The sequence below is a fragment of the Chelonoidis abingdonii genome, chromosome 13, assembly GCF_003597395.2.
Source record: "Chelonoidis abingdonii isolate Lonesome George chromosome 13, CheloAbing_2.0, whole genome shotgun sequence".
Lineage (NCBI taxonomy): Eukaryota > Metazoa > Chordata > Testudines > Testudinidae > Chelonoidis > Chelonoidis abingdonii.
The window spans coordinates 5,345,111-5,369,150 of NC_133781.1; the positions used below are offsets into that span (position 1 = coordinate 5,345,111).

The 24,040-nt window shown below is 46.4% G+C and overlaps 2 long non-coding RNA genes across 2 annotated transcripts in view; one reads left to right on the forward strand and one right to left on the reverse strand.

Annotated features, from left to right (window-relative positions):
- The window catches only part of LOC142047690 (uncharacterized), a 459,131-nt gene that overhangs the window by 160,155 nt on the left and 274,936 nt on the right, over positions 1-24,040 (forward strand). The window lies entirely within an intron of this gene.
- On the reverse strand, positions 21,957-23,983 carry LOC116815549 (uncharacterized). The gene is made up of 3 exons (XR_004371509.2): positions 23,922-23,983; positions 22,544-22,633; positions 21,957-22,075 (listed from the first exon to the last, which is right to left on the reverse strand). It is a non-coding gene; the product is annotated as an uncharacterized LOC116815549 (long non-coding RNA).

The following is a 24,040-nucleotide window of genomic DNA, read 5'->3' on the forward strand; positions in this document are numbered from 1 at the left end:
TACAGGGTTAATTTGGTTTAATGCTGCTAAATTCGGTATAAACGCGTAGTGTAGACCAGGCCTGAGACTAATTCCACTGCAGTTCCTCCACTTGGCTGCTGAGGGCACTATTGTGGCTGGGCCTTTCTGCCTCCTCCCCTGCTGCATCTCTCTGCTCTCTCTGCTGGGGCTGCCCCATTCCCAGAGGCACAGCTGTGGCAACTGCTGGCTGCAGGTATCTATAGTTAAAGCCACCAGTGCTCTATCCCAGCCAAAGAGAACAGTGGAAGATGTGGAACAGGAGATAGCCTCTCCTGAGCCTAGGAAGAACCATTAATAGGACCCTTCCCAACCCAAGGCAAAGGGTGCAAGAGGTGGCAGCAGTGGAGGGAAAGTCTCTACCTAATCCAGAAACAGGGCAAAGCATCAAGAAAAGAGCCCCCATCAGCCCAAGGGAAAGGGATGAGGCAGCCCTGAGGGGAGACCTCTCCATTCATATCTCTGAATTTAATATTTCAGGCATGCAGAAATATTCACAAGAATCCACCTGCTCAGAGTTAAAAGTGTTTGGATGTTTGGCAGCGAGAAGGTTTCTGTTTACTGGTGTGTGTGTATCCCAGAACCGGTTAGATGCCACTGGACAGCTGTAAGGGGAATCCAAGCATCTGAACCCCAAGATCCCCAGACAGTTCAAGCCTCTGGGACCAGAACAGAGCCAATACATTGCCCAAATCTTGGGGTCCCTAGGCACATCTCTAGCCCCTTATCCTGAGATCTGGAACCTGCTGCCTAGCCCTTTGGTGCAAACCCTTCAGACTCCTTCATGCTTAAACATACCATCTCCTAGCACAGGCATAGTTTGGCTGCTATATTTGGGGAGGGGGCAAAGCATCTGCACGCATGCATGCAGGCATGCACACTGAAGCCAGTTCTCTTTGTTCACTGGCTCTGACCCCACACTAGGATTGGCACCTGGGCTGCTGATGCTGGGGGGGCTGGGCCGGCTTAAGGGTGGAGCCCCAGCTACTGCTGGCCGCCACTCCAGCACCAGCATCTGCAGCGATATCACTGATCTAGTGCTGCTGCAGCTGTCTCCCTCCTGGGGCTGCTGTCGCTGCCAAGGGGATGCCACATGCCAGACTCCAGCTTCCCCCTACCCATTCCCATATCCCCTTCTCTTCCCCATTCCCTTCCCCTTTCTCTCCCCACTATCTCATGCCACCTGTAATGGGGTCTACAACAAACCCCATATGGAGCAGAGGCAGAGGGGGGAAGGGATTCTCTCCTCCCTACACGTAAGCAGTCTAGAGTGACCAGATGTCCCAGTTTATAGGGACAGTCCCGATATTCAGGGCTTTTTATTTTATAGGCGTCTATTACCCCCCACCCCTTGTCCTAGTTTTTCCCACTTGCTATCTGGTCACCCTAACGCAGCCTGACCACACCCCCACGCAGATGCCTCAACTGCCAATCATGGATGCAGGCACCCAGAGCTGCAACCAATAAAGGGAACAAGGCCAGCTATAAAAGGGAAGAACTCAGCAAGGACAAGAAGACCTGGGATGGAAAAGTGGGTGATATCTCTGTACCAGGCTGCCTCTAGAAACACAGTGCAAAGACACTGAGGTAGACTACTAGGCCTAACTAGAAACTGGGGACCAAGAACTGTCCAGCTTAGGGGCTAACTAAAGAAAGCTAGTTGGGGGCAAGTGAAGACCCCCTGAAGAACCAAATCAAGGACTGGTACCACCACCCTTAGCACCTGACTCTGCATGGACTGGCCTAGTGGTTGTAGGGAGTGTCAGCGAGATGATTATGAGATGTGTGGGTCTGTCTATCTGTTTCTCTTTCCCAGGTTGCTGCTGCAGAGAAAAAGGATTGCCCAATAGTTAAGATACTCAGTTACCTTGAGCAGATCCAGGTTCAATTCCCTGCTCTGTGTGAACTTGGATAAGTCATTTATTCTGTCTGGGTCTGACTTTCCCCTTTCTAAACTGGGAGTAACAGCCCTTCTCCATCTCACAGCAGTATGACTTGGCTAAGCAAATTGAAGTTTGTGAAGTGCTCAGGTAGTGCAGTGATGAGGTCAGATAAGGACCTGCAATAGCTAGAAGTGCCGCTATTTCCTGTCCACATCAAATCACAAAACGTCACATTGGGGTGGTTGCAAACATCTGTGATTTCACACTGACTCTTTCAATAGCTGGTGTTTCTCTTAATGCCCCAGCTCCTGGAATCCTGTGACTACATGACAATCTCAGCTCTCACTTTAACAAAGGTAAGTTTCTTGCTGTCATGGCTGAGTAGAAAAGCTTGAAAACATGACCAAAGTGAATCCTGAATGCTCAGAAACAAACAAACAAAAAGTCCAGAATGTAATTTTTTAGAAGAAAAATCCCTCATGTGTTTTTTCAGCCAGCCTCATGATTTTTGATTACATGGTGCTGACAACACTGCATTGGCAGTGATCAGTTTGTTTTCAGGGCAATGTTCTCCAGCTAAGGCTCCAATGACCTAAATATAAAAACAAACATTCTCCTTTATCGTGTTAGTTCACCCTCACTGAAGGGGGGCTGTGCTCATTTGTTACTGGGGGTGCCCAGCCCAGCTCCATGGGCATTCTCATAGCTTGCCATCTCTGCCTACTTCCCTTTCTATTAACTGTGCTGTTTTAATTAATGATGGCATTAAATTAGGGGGCTTTCCATGGGTAGCAGATAGAGATTTAATGCCTGAATCCTCAGTGGAACAATATTGTGAACCCCAAACTTTTAAAAATCATGAGTCAGGACACTCAAAATGACTCATTCCTTTAAAATCATGAGACTTAAAAATAAAAATGATGATGATAAATGTTGGGTTCTTTCTATTCTCCCTGTGGCTTCCCAGACCTTTAGGCTGCACTCAAATCACATTTTTAACTTTTTCTCTGCAACCAAGAAAGCTAGAAACTTTCTTTGTTTAAAAAAATGACAGTCCAGAGTCTCACCTCATCACATGCTTCCAGGAGCTGGGGCTTTAACAAACACACAAATATCATGAGATGCATTATAGAATCATGAGTGTTGGTGACACTGCAGCCCCTTTACCCTGAGCCAGAGCAGCCTTAGAATAAATGAGAATCAGGCCTTTGAAACATTGATTCCAGCTTAACCAAATTTTTGGCCTGTGAATTTAATATCACTAGACTTGAAAGGATTAGATTTTATCAGTAGATGTCTCTAAATATTGATTTCACTGTATGTACACACACCCCCACACACCGAAAAAATTTTCCATTGATAATAACTGAAAAATACAAATAGGCACAGTAAGAACAATGCAGCTTGATAACTTATTAGAGTTTGATTTAAGAATATTTACTTTGCACGTTTTGACATGTGATGTTGACAATTTCTATTTTAATGGTTCTAAAACTGGAACTTTTTGAATCTGCGTCTACACTTAAATAATTGTCTGACCAAAATATTGTCTGATCTCCCCCTACCCGCCTGCCCATAATTTCCCACAACTATAAAAATTTAAATAAATACAACTAGGAATGAAATGGTTAAAACCCATATTTTTCTGCAACTGTGAAAGTTTAAATGAATAAATATAAAAATTGCTTCACAGTAAACATCTGTCAAAATTATTTATTTTAAAAAATGAATTTTGCAAAGCCTGAATATCCCACCTTAGATACACAGACCCTGCTGCTGCAAGACTGCACCAGAGCCCTAGTGGTACATTTTTCACAAAAGCCTCCAGGGCTGTGTTACCAGTGGGCTCCTTCCAGTTCAGCAAACAACACCAGTTCCAGGGGAGGAAACATGCAGTTGTTGCGGTAGGCGGGGCATATTTCTGAGCTCAGGAAACTGACTCTTAGTACACTGCCCAGGGGGAGCCATGGCTGCAGGGAACTCTGTGGAAAGTCTCCAGGATGAAGCTACTTGTCCCATCTGTCTGGAGTATTTCACAGAACCTGTCACTCTGGAGTGTGGCCACAATTTCTGCGGAGCCTGCGTCACCCAGTGCTGGGAGGGATCCAATACAGACGCCTCTTGCCCCCAGTGCAGAGAAACTGTGCAACAGAGAAACCTCAGGCCAAACAGGTAGCTGGCAAATGTCATAGAAATAGCCAAACGGATGAGTTTACAGGCAGCCAAAGGAGCAGAAAGGGAGAGGGTTTGTGGGAACACCAGGAGGTTCTGAAACTGTTCTGTGAAGAGGATGAAACGTCTGTCTGTGTGGTTTGCCATCTGTCCGGAGCTCACAGATCTCACACGGTGGTTCCTCTAGAGGAAGCTGCCCAGGAGTACAAGGTAGGGTATTGCTGTCAAGTTTAACGGGTAGTAACTTTGGATTTTAATTACAGATTAATTTTACTGAAAGTTACCTGGCACAGCTGTGACTGCACCATTCAGCTCTATAAAGCCTTCATTGTATCAGAGATGCTTTAACAAAATAAATGATGTGGCAGTGGGGCAAGGAAGGCAAAAAATGAAATCTTTAAAGATAGCTGACGTGGGAAACTTTTCTCTGAGATGCTGAATGCTTTTCAAACCCACCTCCCACTGCTGAAATAAGGGACCTTTTTACAGAATGGATAGTGTTAAATGATCAGTGAGGTTTAAATTACAAGAGTTGCCTTCAGACTGGAGGAGGGGAAGTTACAAGCTGCTGTTACTGATTTGTTTCATAGAATTTATTATTACTTTTATCTGCATCACAGCAGCCCTTACAGACCCCAAATGAGATCTGGATTCTGCACAAAACAGTGACAGACAATCCCTTCTCTGAGCAGTTTAGAGTCTAAACAGCCAAGACAAAGGGTGGGAGGGAAACTGAAGCACAGAGAGAGGCAGTGACTTGCCCAGGCCACCCAGAATGTCAGTGCCTGAGCTCAGAATAGAGTCCATGTCTCCCTAGGCCCCGTCCAGGGCACTAACTACTAGGCCATGCTGCCACCTCAGCATCAGCCTCCAGTGAAGTAGTGTGTCCATTAGGAGGAAAAGGCACCGTGGTAAAGGTCCCAGGCCTAGCAGGGAGATGAGGTTTCCCACTGGGATTCTGAACTCCTGTGTTGCTCCCAAGGGGGTTAAACTTGGATGCCAGCGTGCACTAGAGGAGGTCACTGTGTTAAATGCTGTGTGGGACCCCGAGCAGCTTGAGTCCACACACAAAAGGACTCCAGACAATGCAAGTCCATACCAAATACCATGTGGATTACACTGGACCATAGCAAACCTAACCCCTGTTGTTGATCTGAACTGTTTTATTATGCATGTTGGCAAGAACCAGTCAAACTGATTCTGTTTAGTCCCACCAAACTGTCTTTTCAGATCTCCCAGAATCCACTGCTTCCGGAATCTTTACCAGGGAATGGGACAGTAGGGTACCTACCCAGAGGTCATTGCTATGTAAAGGGTTTAGGACAGCTATAGTGCAAATCCCAAACGTTCTTAACACAAATCAGCCCATCTAATTAGGGTGGCCATTGACACACCCCCAGAATACAGGACATCCCCACACCTGCCTACACGGGCCCACCCCCAGCTGCATCTGTCGGCTTGCATGGGCCCACTGCTGTCTTTGTCAGCTCACCCCTACGGCGTCCTCCTGTGTCCTCAGTCTCCTCCTCTCTCTCATTTTCACTGGACAAAGCCACATCCAGTGCTGAGTCCCTGTCAGTCAGGGATAGTGCTCCACAAAACTGGGACTGTGCAGCTTCAAACCAGACTAATGGCTTCCCTATGTCTAATGGGATTTGCCCTGGTGCTTAGACCAGTTCTATCCAACCAGTGCAATCCCTGAGGTTCAGAGCTGAAATTCAGTGGGAGTTGGGCTCCTTTGAGAATCACCACCCATATTTAAAGCCCTGGTGGTTTCTGGGATTTGTATTAGTTTGTTAGTTAAACCTTCTCAAAAAACAGGTTTATTAATTCACCCCCATGTGACTCCAGTTTCTTGTTATGCACTATGCTACTAATCAATTCATAAATACCAATAAAGCTTGGTTATAACTGAGATCTCTCTAATCACTAAAAAGACTGAACCTGAATCGGTAACATAAGAACGGCAATATTGGGTCAGATCAAAGTTCCATCTAGCCCAGTATCCTGTCTTCCAACAATGGCCAATGCCAGGTGACCCAGAGGGAGTAAACATAACATGTAGTCATCAAGTGATCCATCCCCTATCGTCCATTCACAGCTTCTGGCAAACAGAGGCTAGGGACACCATCCCTGCCCATCCTGGCTAATAGCCACTGTGGCAAAGCACCTGCTTCTGCTCAGCTGGCTTAGTCCCTTTTTGCCTCGGAGACACAGGCTTGGGCAAAGCAAAGTCCTTCCAGGTCGCGCAGGGTCTGGCTGGTCCTTTCCTCAGTCAGTCCTTTGTGCTGGTTTTCTCCCCTTCTGGGGACAGAGTGCAGTCTTTCCTGCTGGAAGAGTTCAGAGTCTTGCTGCACCTATTCGCTGGCAGCTTCTCTGCTTCTCTCACTCCCCCCCTGCTTAGGCACTAAAACCACGGGACTGGACCATTGACTATGAGATTCTTCGATGACTCCTAAGCCCAGCATCTTCCTGACCTCTTTCCTAATCTCTTCTCTCTTGGCCTCCAGGATCCGGTATGGCTTGACATTCACCTTCACTCCAGGCTCTGTGAAGAGGTGATGGTGAACCTCAGTAGTCTGCCTGGCTTTTCCGAGAACACATCTTGGTTGCATTTGATCAGTCTGATCACTTCTGATCGTTGTTCCGGAGTCAACTCCGGGGATATTCCCACCAGGTCAGGCTGATTGCCTTTAGGGGATGGTGCCCCCAGCACAACCCACCGGAGCTTCTCTATCCTACCAAGGTTTCAGCAGATTTATATGGTAGATCTGCTCCAGCTTCCGGCGACCTGGCTGTCAGATCTTATAGTCAACTTCTCCTATAGCTTCTATTACCTCGTACCCTTGCCACCTGGCCAGGAGCTTGCTCTCCGCTATGGGTATGAGCACCATCACCCGGTCCCCTACCTGGAACTTCCGGGTCATTGCTTGATGATTGTAGTACGTCCATTGTGCCCCTTTGGCCTTCTCCATGTATTTGCACACAAGGGGGGCGACTCGGGCTATTCGGCCTTTCATCTGCAGCACATGTTCCACAACGTTTCTCCCCGGGTTTGGCTGTTCTTCCCAGTCTTCTTTAGCCAGGTCCAGTATGCCCCTGCGGTGTTGACCATATAACAGCTCGAAGGGGGAGAATCCAGTGGAAGCCTGAGGAACCTACCATACGGCAAACAGTACATAAGGCAGCAGGGCGTCCCAGTCTTTCCCGTCACGACTAATCACTTTCCGTAACATGTTTTTCAGTGTCCTATTAAAAGGTTCGACGAGGCCATCGGTCTGGGGATGGTAGACCGATTTTCTAAAGGTCCGTATGTGGAGCATGGTACATAGGTCCTTCATCAGTTTAGACACAAAGGGGGTCCCTTGGTCTGTCAGGATCTCCTTAGGCATTCCAACTCTGGAAGAAATCTGGACTAATTCTTTGGCTATAGTCTTGGACATGGTATTCTGTAGGGGAATGGCCTTGGGGTATTGGGTGGCATAATCTAGTACTACCAGGATGTACTGATGGCCCCGGTTAGACTTCTCCAATCGCCCTACTATGTCCATAGCTATTCACTCAAATGGAACCTCGATAATTGGCAGAGGTACCAGAGGGCACTTAAGTATGGTCGGGGCCCATGTATTTGGCATTCCGGACAGGAGGTACAATATCGCCAGACGGCCGCATAAATGCCCGGCCAAAAAAACCTCCGTAGAATCCGATCGACTGTCTTATCTACCCCTAGATGGGCCCCGAACAGATGACTGTGGGCCAGATCCATTACAGCCCTCTGATGCTTCCAGGGGACCAAGAGTTGTTCTATGACTTGTTCTTGGACATGGACTACTCTATATAGCAGATCCTTCTTAATCATATAATATGGCCCTGGGCCCTTAACTCTCCCCTCCACTGGGACCCCATTTACCTCGACTACTTCCTTATGAATGTTGTGGTATATAGGATCATTGGCCTGATCCTGACCAAAACTCCCACATGTGGTCCCTATTTGTCCAAATTCGGGGGGGTCTAACTCCGTCTCCCCCTCGGGGAAAGCCTCTGGGGAACCAGGTCCAACGATAGGGTGGTTGGTGGCCGACTCACTCCTGCTGTCAGCTGAGCTCCTTCTTTCCCCTGCCAGCGTAGACTTCAGGTACTGGGTCAGGATACTTGTCCCCCTTTCTTTAATCCGCCTTCCATTCCCTCCACGTCTTCTTGGACTTCCCCAGCGAGGAGAACAAATTCTGGCTAAACTCATGGAAGGCAGGGGGAAGGTCACCTATCTGGGCCACACCTTGGGTTCCAGGGTCATTATTTTCTTCTACCTCGTCCCCGGGGAGTAGGCCATCAAAGTCACGCCTGATAAGGACAGGGTAGGGGAGTTTCGGAACTACTCCCACCATCAACTTAGTGGGGTTTCCAAGAACTTCTATGCTTACGGGGATGGTCAGATAATAGTTGACATCCCCATGCACCCAGGATATTCCCGAGCATTTGGCCTGGGATAGTTGACCCTGCCTGACCAGCTTCCCTGAGATTAATGTGATTGCACTTCCCAAGTCTATTAATGCTGTGGTCTCTATACCATTCATCTTAACGGGCCTAGTGTATCTATGAGGGACCATTGCAACCCTGACTAGACTTATTAGATCACATGGTCCCCCTATATCTCCCAGTTCACATTGCATAGGCTCTCCTAGATTTGGGCATTGGGCAGCAATATGCCCCAGTTCACCACAGGCATAACATCGGTACTCCGCTCAGGGAAGCCCCCTATTTTTCGGGCTGCTGGGATTTATCCCCCGAGTCTTTCTCCCCCAGTCCTCTAGTCTCTCCGGGACTGCTGGCAGCTATTCCACCTCCTTCCTCGCCTCTATTGTTCAGCCTGGTGCTAGGGCAAACCAGGGCTTCAGCACAGAGACTGGTCTCCGATTCTGGTGCCTTCCTTCCCTGGTGGTCCAAGAAAGTTCTTGGGCTGCTAAGTGTCTCTCTACGAGAGCAACTAGTTCATCATAAGAGGAGGGATTATTTTGGCGGACCCACCCTCATATGTCCTGCGGCAACCCCCTTATGTACCTGTCCAATACCAGGATCTCTACTACCTTCTCCGGCCCATGGACCTCGGGGCGGAGCCACTTCCGGGCGAGGTGTATCAAGTCAAATAATGGAACCTTGGTGCTTTGTCGTCCTGGTACTTCCACTCATGGAAGCACTGGGCCCTTATGTCCAGCGTCACGCCTGTTCTTGTCAGGATTTCCGCCTTCAGCTGGGGGTGATCCATAGCTGCTTCTGTGGTCATGTCAAAGTAGGCTTTCTGGGCCTCCCCACACAGGAATGGAGCCAGGAGGCCTGCCCACTGATCTTGGGACCAGGCCTCTCACAGTGCCGTCCTCTCGAATGCAAGGAGATGTGCCTCTATATCGTCGTCTGTTGTCATTTTCTGTAAATAGTTACTCGCCTGTAGCAGCCGGGTCCCCTGGGCCCCGTGCGTCAGTGTGGTCAGGGCTTTCAACTGGTTCACTACTTCATTCAGGGTGGCTTGATCTTGGGCCACCTGGCTCATCAGCAGCTGGTTTGTCTCCTGTTGGACACGTACTGACTCTTGCTGGGCTGCCACCTGTACTCTGGTAGCCTCTTGTTGAGCCGCACTGGCCTGTATCAACACCTTCACTACGTCCTCCATTTTTTTTTTTGTTTTTTTTTTGTGATTTTATCTTGCCCTGAGATGGCTTGCTACAGAGCCTCACTCACTACGACATTCTACTGCTGACACCATGTGTGGCAAAGTACCTGCTTCTTCTCAGCTGGCTCAGTCCCTTTTTGCCTCAGAGACACAGGCTTGGGCAAAGCAAAGTCCTTCCAGGTCGTGCAGGGTCTGGCTGATCCTTTCCTCAGTCAGTCCCTTGTGCTGGTTTTCTCCCCTTCTGGGAACAGAGTGCAGTCTTCCTTGCTGGAAGAGTTCAGAGTCTTGCTGCACCTACTCGCTGGCAGCTTCTTTGCTTCTCTCACTCCCTCCCTGCTTCCCTGCCAGGGTGGGTTTAAAAAGGTCTCCAGCAGTTGGGGCCAGCTGAACCTAATTAGTTCCCTGGTAACCCCTGCTCCAGCTGAAACTTATTTCTCCATGGCTCTCTCTCCTCAATAGATAGGGAGAGGCCTCTTAACCCCTCTGGGACTAATTACTACCCCTCCCTTGGTAGTTATTTGTCCTGGGTTTGCCACACCGTTGATGAACCTATTCTCCATGAATGTATCTAGTTCTTTTTTGACCCCTGTTATAATCTTGACCTTCACAACATCCTCTAGCAAGAGGTTCCACAGGTTGACTATGCATTGTGTGAAAAAATAGTTCCTTTCATTTGTTTTAAACCTGCTGCCTATTAACTTCATTTGGTGACCCCTAGTTCTTGTGTTATGAGGAGTAAATAACACTTCCTTATTTACTTTCTGCACACCAGTCATGATTTTATAGACCTCAGTCATTTAGTCATCTTTTTCCAAGCTGAAAAGTCCTAGTCTTATTAATCTCTCCTCATATGGCAGATGCTCCATGCCCCTCATCATTTTTGTTGCCCTTTTCTGAACCTTTTCTATTTCCAATATATCTTTTTTGAGATGGGGTGACGACATCGGCACACAGTATTCAAGATGTGGGCGTGCCGTTGATTTATATAGAGGCAATATGATATTTTATGTCTTATCATCTATCCCTTTCTTAATAATGCCCTACATTCTGTTTGATTTTTTGACTGCCGCTGCACATTGAGTGGATGTTTCCAGAGAACTACCCACAATGACTCCAAGATCTGTTTCTTGAGTGATAACAGCTAATTTAGACCCCATCATTTTATATGTGTAGTTGGATTATGTTTTCCAGTGTGCATTCCTTTCATTTATCAACATTGAATTTTATCATTTTGTTGCCCAGTCACCCAGTTTTGAGAGATCCTTTGGTAGCTTTTCTCAGTCTGCCTGGGACTTAACTATCTTGAGTAGTTTTGTATCATCTGCAAATTTTGCCACCTCACTGTTTACCCCTTTTTCCAGATCATTTATGAATGTGTTATATAGGACTGGGCCCAGTACAGACCTCTGGGGGACACCACTATTACTTCTCTTCATTCTGAAACTGAACACATTTTATTACTACTTGTTTCCTATCTTTTAACAGTACCATCCACGATAGGCACCTTCCCTCTTATCCCACTGACTGCTTACTATTGCTTAATAGCCTTTGGTGACGGTACCTTGTAAAGGCTTTCCTGAAAATTTCTAAATAAACTATATCCACTGGATCTCCCTTTTCCACATGCCTGTTGACCCTCAACTAAGAATTCTTAGTAGATTGGTGAGGCATGATTTCCCTTTATAAAAAATCATGTTGACTCTTCCCAACAAATTATATAATCTGTGTGTCTGGCAATTTTGTCTTACTATAGTTTCAATCAGTTTGCCCAGTACTGAAGTCAGGCTACCAATCCTGTTATTACCAGGGTTTCCTCAGTAGCCCTTTTCAAATCGCATCACATTTAAGCTATCCTCCATCATTTGGTACCGGAAGCTGATTAAATGATAGGTTACAGACTACAGTTAGTATCCTGCATTTCACATTGAGTCTTCAGAACTCTGGGTGAATACATCTGGTCTTGGTGACTGTCATAAATGGATAGTAGGTAAGGGTTAAGTTTCTTTTACCTGGAAAGGGTAACCAACACCTGACCAGAGGACCAATCAGAGAACTGGATTGTAAATCAGGGCGGGAATTTGTATACCAGGGGTCTTTTTTGTTTCTCGGCTATGAGTAAACAAGTTCCTCCTAACTCTCTCTTAATACTCTATAAAACAGATGGAGACAAAGGAAGCCAAAGTAAGTCGGCTATAGATTTTGTGGTGTATTCACATGTATGTGATTTGTTGGACTGGTTATTGGCTATCTTTAAATCAGACTGTTCCTTCATATCTTCTTATAAGCAAGAGCCTGTATTGAGTTTCTTAATGCAAGATTATTGTTTTATATTTTCTTTCTTTTTTTTTATATAAACTTTTCTTTAAACGTGTGGAAGTTTCTTTCCTAGGGAGGCAAAGGGAAGGGAAAAGCCAGGCTGTGGCTATTTCCTATTGCTTTCAGGAAAGAGCAGGCCCGGGGAAGGCAAAGCAAGCTGTTGGCATTTTGCATCTCAATTGTCCTGAGGGTAGAGAACGCTTATCTCTTGGGAAGCAGAGAACCGGTTTTCTGGGCAAGCCGAGGTAGGAAGGGAGAAGGGATTTTTTCCCCTGTTTAGCATCCAAGGGATTTGGAATCTGGGTGTCTCCCAAGGAAGGGTTGGGGACACCAGAGAGAGGAAAGGGGGATCAGGCCCCCATCAATCCTGATCTGTGCAGCGAGAATATCCAAGCTGGTAGTGAACTTGGGGGAGTTTCAGGTAAGCCCCCAAACTTTGGACGCTAAGGTCCAGGTTTGGGACAGGACCAGGCTTTGGACGCTAAGGTCCAGGTCTGGGACTGGGAGGCTAGATTACCACAGTGACTTATTACTGTTTAGTTATCAATTTGTTCCAAAACCTCCTCTAATGACACCTCAATCTGGGATAGTTCCTCAGATTAGTCACCTAAAAAGACTGGCTTAGGTTTGGGAATCTCTCTCACATCCTCAATCTTGAAGACAAGTCAAAGAATTCATTTAGGCCATGGCTACGCTTGCAGCTGTAGAGCACTTTGGGTTAAACTAGCCTTCGAAGAGCGCGCTACGGAAAGCCCTCCAGTCTGTCCACACTGACAGCTGCAAGTGCACTGGTGTGACCACATTTAAGGCATTTGCAGCGGCATTGGGAGCAGTGCATTATGGGCAGCTATCCCAGAATTCGAGTGGCTGCAACATGCTTTTCAAATGAGGGGGGTGGAGTGGAGTATGGTGTTTGTATGTGGGGGGAGAGAGAGAGTGGATTTTTGGAGTGCTGAGAGTGTGTCAGCATGCTGCTTAGAAGTTCAGATCCTCCTAGCCCCCCGCCTCTCTCACTGTCACTCACTCACTCAGTAAACATTTGCTTTGCCCGGTTGCAGATAAGCAGCTGCTGTCTGAAACAGAGCTCTGAAAAGGCACTTCCACATTCCTCAGCCGATTTCACAACAAAGAGAAGACAGGCCACTTGAGTTAAGGGGATTATGGGACATTTCCAGAGGTCAGTCAGACGGTTATAACTTAACTCCCCATTTACACTGGCCCTGGGGCGTCTCTGCCAATACGCAACAGACGTTATCCCTCTTGTGGAGGTGGAGTACCAGGAGCGCTCTAGCCAGGGAATCAGAGCGCTCTATGTGCCTTGCCAGTGTGGACAGGGAGTAAGGTAGAGCGCTCTGGGAGGCTTTATTGCGGTATAAAGTGCCAGTGTAGCCAAGCCCTTAGTTTCTCTGCAATGGCCTTATCATCCTTGAGTGCTCCTTTAGCATTTTGATTGTCCAGTGGTCCCACTGGTTGTTTAGCAGGCTTCCTGCTTCTTAAAAAAAAAATTGCTATTACTTTTTGAGTCTTTGGCTAGCTGTTCTTTGAATTCTTTTTTGGCCTTCCTAATTATATTTTTACACTTCATTTGCCAGTTTATGCTCCTTTCTATTGTCCTCACTAGGATTTAATTTCCACTTTTTAAAGGATGCCTTTTTGCCTCTCACTGTTTCTGTTACTTTGTGGTTTAGCCACGGTGGCACTTTTTTTGGTTCTCTTACTATGTTTTTTAATTTGGGGTATATGTTTAAGTTGAGCTTCTATTATGTTGTCTTTTAAAAGTTTCCATGCAGCTTGTCGGGATTTCATGTACTTTTTAATTTATGTTTAACTAACCTCCTCATTTTTGTGTTGTTCTCCTTTTTTGAAATTAAATGCTACAGTGTTGGGCTGCTGTGGTGTTTTCCTCACCACAGAGATGTTAAAGTTAATTATGGTCACTATTACCAAACAGTCCAATCTGAATATGACACACTCCCAGTCTCCATTAATCAGGTTTCATCTCCTTGGTGGCCCTGATGTCATAAAGCAATTAGGATAAACAGTCACCTTGGGTTTTGGCTGGAAAAACACCCAGCTCCACATCCCTCTCAAGCCTCAAAATAAAATCTTCCAAATCATTTCTGTTTCTTCAGGAAAAAATCCCAGCCCTTTTGAAGACTCTGAAGGAAGAGAGAGAAAAGCTGTTGGGATTTAAAGTGACTGGAGAGGGGAAAAGCCGAGAGTACCTGGTAGGTGCCTATTCTCATAAAAAGGCAGAGACTGGCAGTGCGAGCTCTGTTTGTAGGAAGATTCCTCTGTGGCTTTGGTGAACGTGAGCTTGTGTGAGTTTCTCCATGATCATGAATTGCTGGGTTAGATTAAAGTAAAGACAAGCCCTAAGGGCTTGGCCACGCTTGCAAGTTAGAGCACATTAAAGCAGCCCCGGGTGCCCTAACTCCTGATGTGTCCACTCTGGCAAGGCATGTAGAGCACTCAGACTCCGCAGCTGGAGCGCCCCTGGTAATCCACCTCCACAAGAAGCATAATGCTTACTGCGCCCCGGCTGGAGTGCCATGGCACCAGTGTGGATGCCCTGGTCTATTAATTTGCTCTGATTGGCCTCCAGAAGTGTCCCACAATGCCTGTTCTAGCCATTCTGGTCATCACTTTGAACTCTACTGCCCTGCCCTCAGGTGACCAAGCGCCAGACCTGCCCTTTAAATTCTCTGAGAATTTTGAAATTCCTCTTCCTGTTTGCTCAGCCAGGCATGGAGTGCTCTCAGCAAATCTTTCCAGGTGACCATGCCTCCATGCGCCAAGTGATCCCCAGTGTGAAGCAATGGCGAGGTGCTGGACCTCATCAGTGTTTGAAGGGAGGAAGCTGTCCAGTCCCAGCTGCACTCCAGCCATAGGAATTATGATACCTTCAGGCAGATATCAAGGGCCATGATGGAAAGGGGCCATGACCGGGATGCACTGCAGTGCAGGGTTAAAGTGAAGGACCTGCAGAATGCCTACCACAAAGTGCAAAAGGCAAACCGCCACTCCGGTGCTGCCCCCACAACCTGCTGTTTCTACAAAGAGCTGGACACGATACTTGGGGGCGACCCCACCTCCACTCTGAAGACCACCATGTTTAGAGCCCAGTTCAACAAGGTAGGAGGAGGAAAGTGGGAGCGAGGGTGCTGAGGACAGGGGGACAAGCCGGCACCCCTAGATGCATGCAGCCAGGAGCTGTTTTTAAGCCAGGAGGAAGGTAGCCTGTCGCAGCGGACAGTGTTTGGGGAAGAACAAACAGCAGAGGAGGTGCCCGGTAAGTGGCTTCTATTTTGGGAAGGAAGTTGTTTGGTGTGCGCTCTTTGGGTGAGGAGGGTTAGGGCTGCATGCATGCCTAGATGCGGAATAGGGCGTTTTGTGCTCTCTCACATCGTGGTACTCAGCATCAGTGATCTCGTCAAAGGTCTTATGCAGAAGTGGGCAATCTGCTTGAGCAGGTTCCTTGGCAGAGCTACTGTGCTCCTTGTCCCAGGAAGGCTAACATTTCCACACCACAGTGCCGTGATGGGCAGGCATGCTGCATATGGGCCAAGGCGGAAGCCGCATTGTAGTAGAAGACCCTCCCTTGCTTCCCAGGTCACCCTCAGCAGTGAGATATCTTCCAGGACAAACTTATCCTGTGGAAAATGTGGGGACAGTGTTCCGTATAGGGGCCCCCTGCGGCTGTTGGCTCCCCCCAAGGCACAGAACTGCAGAGGACAGTACAGCCATGAAATAATCAGTCCCTCTTCCCCCTGTGCTTACTCTCCATTTTGGGGCTCCTGTAGGTTATGTGCGCTCGCTTTGGGACGGGCAATTTCTGATATTGTGTTCACTGTACTTGTCTTTAAGTACGGCCGACTCCTTGCTCTATCTAGTGTGAAAAATGCTACCTCTCTTAAGTGTTGCATTTTGGCTTTACAGATGCAGCCTTGAGATCCCAGCCGTCCTTGTTATCAACACCTGAAAGACTCAAAAGAATCAGGAAGCATCCGCAAAGAAGCAAAGAGGACATGCTGCATGAAGTCATGCAGCAGTCCCTTAATGGAAATCAAAAAGTGCTGGAGTGGCAGGAGAGTGAAAGGTGGGTCCACCAGCAGAATGTGGATCGCTAGCATCAAAGTACAGAGTGACTGCTAAGCATCATGGAGTGCCAAGCGGACTCGATACAGGCGCTCGTAGCAATGCAGGCCGCCCCCATCCCCACCGCAGTCCTTGTCCCAAAACTCTTTTCCTTGTGCTCCCATGTCACCGCCAACCCACTTTCTCCAACATCCGGGTTCTTATCGCCACCAGCTGCCTCCAACACCTGTAGCTTCACCATCCAGCCCTGGAAACTATGGCCCTTACCCACTGCATTCAACCCCCATCACCATGCAGTATAGCCAGCCTGAGGTGCAGCACTCATTGCACAGCACTCCAGACAGGAAGGTTGAGTATGATAGGACATACGCAAATCTCTGATTGTCCCGTTCCCCATCCCACCCCTTTCCCTCATCCCACACAGCACAGATGTGTCATGCCCTTTCTGTTTCCCAAGCAGTTGTGTTTCTTTTCAATAAATGAATTTCCTTTACATAAATGAATTTTTTGGCTTTGAAAACATTCTTTATTATTGCATTAAGTAAAAGATACCATAGCCTAGGAAAGCAACAGGGGAGAGATTGGCTGAAGGGCAACCAGCCAGCTTGTGGTGAGAAGCATCTAAGTTTGTAAGGGCATTGAAAGTGTTAAAATCAGCTTAGAATGTGTTTTGTTTTTATTTCATTTGACCAAATCCAACTTCTTGTGCTTTGACTTATAATCACTTAAAATCTATCTTTTGTAGTTAATAAATGTGTTTATTTATTCTACCTGAAGCAGTGTGTTTAGTTTGAAGTGTGTCAGAGATTCCCCTTTGTATAACAAGCCTGTGCATATCAATTTCTTTGTTAAATTGACAAACTCATATAAACTTGCAGCGTCCAGTGGGTATCACTGAACACTGCGAGATGGAAGTTCCTAGGGTTGTATCCAGGACTGGAGATATTGGCTAGTGTCATTTGGTCACACAATCCAAGGAGCTTACATGCCAGAGGCTGAGTGTGAAGAGTCCAGGAGTGAGGGTTCTCACAGCAGAACAGGGTAAGGCTGGCACCCAGAGTCAAGGTTTTAGAGTGACCTAGCAGATCACCAGTCCAGATAACATCAGAGGAACATCACAGTGACCTCCAGACAAGTCTATTTCCAGCTGTGAGGCAGGGGACAAGGAGTCTGTCTTGAAGACTGTGTCCTGCTGCTTTCTCCCTCGTGGGAGCTGTGTCTGCTAAAATGCAAATCATTTCATTCTTGCCCCCTCTGGTGCAATTGATGGGGTCATTCCACCCATAGTTAGCTTGAGAGGTCTGTGTAAGCGGGATGTAAATACATTTCATGGTCTTTCAAAGTCCTATGGAAGTAACTCCCAGGGAGAAAACTACATTCCTTTGTCTACGATGGGGTGTCCCTGAGAAACCTGTCCCCAGCTACTCTGAGCTCTGGGCAACCTCTCTAGGACTGAGACTCATCACCCCCTTGTCTGATGATACTGGGGACTCTCTGGAACAATCATAAGTCTACATAGAAATGCCCCTTATCCCCCCTCCCCAGGATCTGCAGGTCTCCTTTATGCCCTTTGACACGGTGGCTTCTATGCACAATGCTCACTTAATGCTGAGAGAAGCTCCCTGTGCCTAGAGGCAGTGACGACCCCAGCAGCAGGGTCAGGAGGGTGTGGGGGATTGCAGTGCAATCCCTTGATCACTAGGACCCAGGAGCAACTGGGATGCGGCTCTGGGAGCGATTGCTGGGGTCACTCAGGCCAGGTGTGACCACACAAATAGCAATCCTCCCCTTTTGCAACTAGGTGCAATTTCTGCCACGCAAACGTGACCATCTTGGCTACTGCTCCGGACTTGCTACTGCCTGGGCCAGGGGTTGTGAATCATGAGGGATGGGGTTTTTGGTCGAAAACACTCACAATTTGCTTCCTCCTTGCTAATGTGCAAAATTGATCTATTGGATGACTGAGGCGCGCTGTTTCACTTTGTGTGTGAGTACGTGAAAAGGGAGGTAAGGTTTGGGGGTACAGAGCATGCCCCTGAGCCCAAGGTGATACCAGAGTGGTCCCTTTGATTTTTTCATTGGCTTTTATAATTTGCATTATACAGATGGACACAAATACAGAAAATAATTTTTTCAAATAAAAAACATTATTATGATCTGGTATATAAATTAAAAAAATTCTTTTGGGTGCATTATGTTTTGAACAAGAGGCATTTAAACATTTTGTGTCTGTGTATAAAGTGAACTATGCCCATTTTTTGCAGTTGTACCCTTTCTCCTCATCAATCAGGTTTTCTTGATTGGTTCCTTCTGTAATGCAGGGCATATGTGCCCACCTCTTGCAAGAATCACACTGGATCTTTGATAAGTAACAACTGAGAAAATGAAATCACAGAAGTTATAATGTTACACATACTTTGCATTCACTCATGCTATTCCATCCACATGTCAGCATTACCTAACATATGCCTGTCAGCATGATGAAAATGTTTACTGATGTGGAATTTTTACAAGAATCATGATCCTTACGCAGTTTATGGCATATATTTCTCATGTAATTCTATGTTTCTTACCATCGTGCAATCCTCACTTTCCTTTTCATAGTTGACAAGGTTGCAGTATATGCAGTAGTCCTCCACGCTTTCTTAAAAATAAATATAGTGCTATGAAATGATGAATATGTTACAACCAACAATGAAAATGCAAATCTTGATTTATTAATTAGTGTCAATATTTTAATCCAGTCATTGGTTTGAACATATTTTTCTTTTTTGTGTCATATTTCCTCATTTTTTTACTTTATTACACCTGTATATAAAAATACCAAATTCATTTAACTGGTCGATCAATAGCAATCATTCATCCCATTCAAATTTTTGTGTACTTAAAGATATCATAGAATCATAGAATATCAGGCTTTGAAGGGGCCTCAGGAGGTCATCTAGTCCAACCCCCCTACTCAAAGCAGGACCAATTTCCAACTAAATCATCCCAGCAAAGGCTTTGTGAAGCCTGACCTTAAAAACCTCTAAGGAAGGAGATTCCACCACCTACCTAGGTAACCCACTCCAGTGCTTCACCACCCTCCTTCTGAAAAAGTTTTTCCTAATATCCAACCTAAACCTCCTCCACTGCAACTTGAGACCATTACTCCTTGTTCTGTCATCAGGTACCACTGAAAACAAGTCTCTGATCCATCCTTTGAAAACCCTCTTTCAGGTAGTTGAAAAGCAGCTATAAATCCACCTCATTCTTCTTCTCTCTGTAGATTAAACAATCCCAGTTCCCCCAGCCTCTGCTCAGAAGTCATGTTGTTCCAGCCCCTAATCATTTTGTTGCCCTCCGCTGGACTTTTCAATTTTTTCCACATCCTCCTTGTAGTTATGGGGCGAAAACTGCACACAGAATCCAGATGAGGCCTCACCAATGTCCATATGAGGAGAAATGATCACGTCCTCGATCTGCTTGGCAATGCCCTACTTATACAGTCCCAAAATGCTGTTAGCCTTCTTGGCAACAAAGAGCACACTGTTGACTCCATATCAAGCTTCTTCGTCCGCTGTAATCCTAGTCCTTTCTGCAGAACTCTGCCTGCTATCAGTCCCTAAGTTCTGTAGCAGTGCATGGATTTCTTCTGTCTAAGTGCAGGATTCTGCACTTGTCCTTTGTTGAACCTCACAGGTTTGTTTTGCCCAATCCTCTAATTTTGTCTAGGTCCCTCTGTTATCTAATCCCTACCCTCCAGCGTAATCTACCACTCTTCCCAGTTTACTGTATGCTGCAACTGCTGCAGAGTGCAGTTCCACACCATCCTCCAGATCATAATGAGATATTGAACAAATCCGGCCCCAGGACGCAACCTTTGGGGCACTCTGCTTTGAAACCAGCTGCCAACTAGACATTGGCAGTTCATGATCACTACCCGTTGAGCCGACGATCTAGCCCAGCTGTTCTATCCACCTTATAGTCCATTATCAGCCCATATTTCTTTAATCTGGCAAGAATACTGTGGGAGGCCATATCAAAAGCTTTGCTAAATCAAGCGCTTACACATCCACTGCTTTCCCCTGCATCCATAGAGCCGTTATCTCATCATACAGGAATTAGGTAGGTCAGGCATGACTTGCCCTTGGTGAATCCATGCTGACCTGTCCTGATCACTTTCCTCTCCTCTAAGTGCTTCAGAATTGATTCCTTGAGGACCTGCTCCATGATTTTTCCAGGGACTGAGGTGAGGCTGACTGGCCTGTAGTTCCCCGGATCCTCCTCCTTCCCTTTTTTAAAGATGGGCACTACATTAGCCTTTTTCCAGTCAGCCGGGACCTCCCCCAATCACCATGAGTTTTCAAAGATAATGGCCAATGGCTCTGCAATCACATCTGCCAACTCCTTTAGCACCCTCGGGTGCAGCACATCCGGCCCCATGGATTCGTGCTCATCAAGCTTTTCTAAATATTCCCAAACCACTTCTTTCTCCCCAGAGGGCTGGTCATCTCCTCTCCATGCCGTGCTGCCCAGTGCAGCAGTCTGGGAGCTGACCTTGTTCGTGAAGACAGAGGCAAAAAAAAGTGTTGAGTACATTAGCTTTTTCCACATCCTCTGTCACTAGGTTGCCTCCCTCATTCAACCTTTTCTTGACTTTCTTCTTGTTGCTAACATACCTGAAGAAACCCTTCTTGTTACTCTTAACGTCTCTTGCTAGCTGCAACTCCATGTGCGATTTGGCCTTCCTGATTTCACTCCTGCATGCCTGAGCAATATTTTTGTACTCCTCCCTGGTCATATGTCTAAGCTTCCACTTCTTGTAAGCTTTTTTTGTGTGTGTGTTTAAGATCAGCAAGGACTTCACTGTTAAGCCAAGCTGGTTGCCTGCCATATTTACTATTCTTTCTACACATCGGGATGTTTTTTTCCTGCAACCTCAATAAGGATTCTTTAAAATACACCCACCTCTCCTGGACTCCTTTGTTCTTAATGTTGTTCTCCCAGGGGATCCTGCCCATCTGTTCCCTGAGGGAGTGAAATAATCAATTATTATTGATTCATAGTCTCCATTACAGAACCAAACCTGTGAGATATCTTAATACCCCTAAAGTGGGATAACTGTCTAAGTGACATAATTCCACTCTTCCTGTTATCTTCACATGTGCCTAATGAGTCCATAGTACATGGTAGAAAGTAATTACTTGACTCCTGATTAGAAGAATTGCTACATGTCTTCTAAATGCAGTATTAGCCTCTTGTTTTGTTTCTATTGTACTGATGTCTTTGTGCTGCAAATACGTTTCTGCAAACACTGATATTTAGAATAAACATCATAATTACCACAGGTGAAAGTGGGCCAGTCCAGTGTACTGGTAAGAACTGGCCACCAGTACCGGCCTGTACACAGCTGACGTTACACTTCCGCTGTGGCAGTGCTTTATGCTTTAATGTCGCTGCCCCCTTTATCCCAACCCCCCCTCCACTGCATCAGTGGCCCTGCCGTCGGGTCTGGCAATGCAGTTGGATGCTACTGGCAGGGCCACCAACAATGGGGGAGCAAAAGGGGCCCTGGGTTCTGGCGATTTACAAGGGCTTGGGCTCTGGGCCACTGCAGCAGCAGCTGTCAGGAAGGGCTGGCTGATGGAATCTGGCCCCCCCAGCACCGCACCTTCCGCCGGAGACCCCATCCCTTCTGGAGGCCACAAGCCCACCCCAAACACTTTGGCAAGGATGCCAGTGCAGTGCCCGCTGATAATCTCTGGCATTTACTTTCACCCTAGATAATTACACATACATAACAAATGATAATGGCAATTTGGTATTCAATACCTTTAAAATGAGTGGTCCGCAGCTGTGGCCATCACTTTGTCTGGGATGCTGAACAATTTTGCTATTCCAATCAGATGAGGATTTGCTAGTTAATCGTTTGATGAAGTTTCTGAAATTTTTAGAGAGTACATCAGCGGACTGCATAAAAGAGCTTTGCTTTCCTTTTCTTTTCCCCTCTGGTTTCTGGATGTAGATACAAATCCATTCTCTCTCTTTTTAATTAATGATCAAAATGACTTATTGCTCACATATATACACACTTCCTTTGATATTATTGTCTCACTCTTACACAGTGTATCACCTGATTTGTTGTGCCCCATGTCGATAATAACACATTCTCAATCATGCAACATGCTACTGTTTCGTGTCTACATTCTGTGAAGTCGTTCCCCGAAGTCAAATCACACAAGTTCACTCAAAGTCCATTACTAAGCGTATTCAGTACGAGTACAAGCTTTTTCAATTTTTATTTGTAGCTAACAGGAAGATAATAGTCTCACTATTGTTACATTCCTTTAAAAAATGTTTCAACAGAACAGTTCATGTCCACTGTAGAAGTAAGTACATAATAAATCACCTCCAATTCCTCAGGCATGTTCTTTCATATCTCATCTCATCACACAAGGGGTCAATTATTAACAATTCCTTTTTTGTCCATCAAGGCTATCTGTAAGTGTAAATATATTTACAAATTATATTGGTATTGTGATTATTTCAAAAATTTTATAATGATTTATCAAAAATCATGATGCAATTAACATATTCTCATTTGTAATGTCTCAGTGTGACGGGTCTGGCACCGCAGGGTCCCTTCGTGGCAGGGGAGGGTGGAGTGCCAGGGCCTCACCTCTCAAGTTTCCCAGCCTGCCTTCTTTAAGTGTGTCCCGATGGGGCCTAATAGCAGGTTCCCACGTGCTCACCCTGAGTATCAAGGCAGTGTTGTCCAATGGCCAGAGTCCACACAACTCACCCCGAGTATCAGGGCAGCATGGCCCAATGGCCAGAGTCCACACAACTCGCCCCGAGTATCAGGGCAGTATGGCCCAATGGCCAGAGTCCACACAACTCACTCCAAGTATCAGGGCAGTGAGGTCCAAAGGCCAGAGTCCACACAACTTGCCCTGAGTATCAGGGCAGTGTGGCCCAATGGCCAGCATCCATCATTCCCCCCCTCAGGAGGGGAAGTGTCACCTAATGGTTGGAGGAGTAGGGGGATCCAGGCCCACCCTCTCCACTGGGTCCTGATTTAGGGCTCTCCTATTGGCAGAGTTCCCTTTACTGTTGGCTCAGCAGAGATCTGCCCACAACATGCCAAGTATCAGTGCTGCTTTAAAGCAGCTTGTCCCTAAACTTCCTCTGGGTCATTTCCTGCCCTCAACATTGTATTCTCCACTTCAGGGGGGGTTACAGGTCCATTTCCTTCTGTCAGGTCCTCCATCTGGGATACAGGGTACATACCAGCTGGGCTAGCTCCTGGATCCTGAAGCATGGGCTGTTCCTCCTCAGGAGCTGGCTGTGTGCATCCTTCTCCTCTGGTGGTCAGCCCTGACTGAGCAGTTTTGCAGGCTTTTATACCTAGTCTCCAATTGGAGCATGCCCAGCAGGGCTTCCAGGGCAGGGCTTCCTCTGCCAGGAAGGAAGGGTTAACCCTCTCGGTGCCAGTGCGGGGCTGCTCTGCCCTGTCACACTCAGTAACACACAAGAGAAAAACATATTGTGAAATCATTAATCAATTCATTACAGAATGTATTCTTCCAAGTTACATTAACAACATAACTTGACGGTAGTATTTTATTTTTAATATTCACATTCCACTTTCCTTTGCATGCACTGACCTCACTGAAAACCCGCAACACGGGAAATTGTATCACTGCTACCATAGTAGTGTTACAAATCTCTTATTTAATACCACATTTATTGGCCATAATCCAGAAGTACAATACAAAACACCTTACCGCAAGAACCCAGTGATCTGGTGTGTGGTAAGGAAGCAATAATCTATCATTCTGAAGTAATTTACTCTGTATTTATTTTTAAAAAAAATTAGAAAAATTAGAAATTTCTAGTGAAGCAA